Raw genomic sequence first — 1,955 nt, forward strand, 5'->3', positions numbered from 1 at the left:
TGAGCGAGGCAGAAAATAATAGTTTTATTATGCCAAAAAGCTGCTGTGTCGATTATTGCACCTCAAACATGAAAACAAATCCAGGCTGATTATATTTTGTGTTACGAAGACACTGATCAAATAAATGAAAGTCATCTGGGTCTGTTGAGATGTCCTACCTACCACCCAGTGCTGTTTCTGGGACACACTTCTATATTTATGAAATTACAAACTCAGGGTTATGAAATCCCAAGGGTCCAGATGTGGAGCCAGTAGGAAACAGATTGCTTATGCAGACCTTATTTCAATGCCAGGCGTGAAGGTGCCCTCTTTCAGGTAATGGCTAATGTGCACAGCAACCGCAAGAAGGTGTCGGAGCAATCAGGCAAACTTGAAGGACTTAAGAGATCACTTTTCACCCGTAGAAACAAGATGTGCTATTCGCTATGCCAGTGATGAAGTAACCCATTTTAAAGAACTCTGTGTAGGCCACGTTTCCTCAGCCTTGTTTCAAACCAAGAGGACTTCATTTCAAGACCACGACTGCTAATGATGATGATCAGCATAATGATTAAAGTAGTTAAATTGTCTTGCCATTGTTTGGGTAGATAACTCTTAATACTACAAACAATTTCAAGTAATACAAAAAAAGTAATTATTTTTTGAGGGTTTCATTCCACCTTTGCCTCTCTACTGTATTATTTGATTCTGCCCTGACATTTAAAAGAAAGACCCGTTATTTTCATTGAGTTTTGAGTAGGTTGTTCCTAAACTGAGAAACTACTTTTTTTAAATATGTAATGGTCTTTAAAAAGTGCAGGAAAAGAATAGTGGGGTATTGAATTGTTTTGGTTTATGTATGACCTATGAGGAAGTCATAATAAACCCGGGTGTGTACAATATTTTTTCTGGCATTGTATGATATTTTCTGATAATTCTGTACCACAAACATGTCAATTTGATGTTTATCTAAGAAGCTTTATTCAACCAAACTAGATTGTACCTCAGGGTAGTTCAACATCTTGGTATCTGGTTGTAGCCTTTGTTCCCTGATGGTGATTTTATGGCAGAGTGGATCTTTCAGAATAACCTAAAGAGTGCCTGGTTTTCATGTTGCACATTTTATCTTAAATATGACATGCAGATTGGAGCTGTCACTGTTCTGGTGTTACTCTGGTTACTGTACTATGACAATCACTAACTATCAGATGTGGGCACAGTGATGGAGAGGTGCCTGATGTGCACCATATGTACCAGCTGAGGCCTTACAATAAAACACATTTCTCCTGCTAAATTGCCTGAAAAGACAAACAGCTGGACTGAATCTCTTAAAAAGCTCAGAGACAGCCCCGCATGCAGACGTCCATTTCGTCTCTCAGAGCTGGGAGAGGTTTTTTTTTTTTTTTTAAAGGTGACGCATGGAACACTTAAAGCAAGAAAGGAGATCTTGAACAAAAAAATTGTCCGTCGGAAAGAGTAGCCTTCCACTAAACATACAATTCAGATACTAGAAAGAACATCGAAAAAGCTGCAGGGCCTCACATATATGGACTAAACTAAAATTCCTGTGAGATGAGAGGTGTATGGATAAGGGTAATCGAGAGGTTGTTGTAAAGAGTCCTCTCCTGCTGATGTTCAGGTGTATATCAGTATGTAGTGTCTCTACTTTAAAGAGTCCTCTCCTGCTGATGTTCAGGTGTATATCAGTATGTAGTGTCTCTACTTTAAAGAGTCCTCTCCTGCTGATGTTCTCTATTGTGAGACATGACACTGGCTGTGGTATATATTGTAAAACAACATGAGCATTTATTATTTTTCTTCTAAACCATGGACACACACACTTTCTGATGCACAAACATGCTTTCACACACACACGTTTATACACGGATGAATCACCCTTATCTCCTGCACACAGTCGCCCCAAGGCCCCCTGCCTCCGCCTCAGCAGAGATAACACACACACACACACACACACA

At 39.5% G+C, this 1,955-nt stretch overlaps 1 protein-coding gene across 1 annotated transcript in view; it reads right to left on the reverse strand.

Annotated features, from left to right (window-relative positions):
* The window catches only part of mtrr (5-methyltetrahydrofolate-homocysteine methyltransferase reductase), a gene marked incomplete at its 3' end in the record, with an annotated part of 24,792 nt that overhangs the window by 13,575 nt on the left and 9,262 nt on the right, over positions 1 to 1,955 (reverse strand). The window lies entirely within an intron of this gene.

This window comes from Notothenia coriiceps, unplaced genomic scaffold (genome assembly GCF_000735185.1).
Source record: "Notothenia coriiceps isolate Sejong01 unplaced genomic scaffold, NC01 NC01_scaffold00024118, whole genome shotgun sequence".
NCBI classification, from domain to species: domain Eukaryota; kingdom Metazoa; phylum Chordata; class Actinopteri; order Perciformes; family Nototheniidae; genus Notothenia; species Notothenia coriiceps.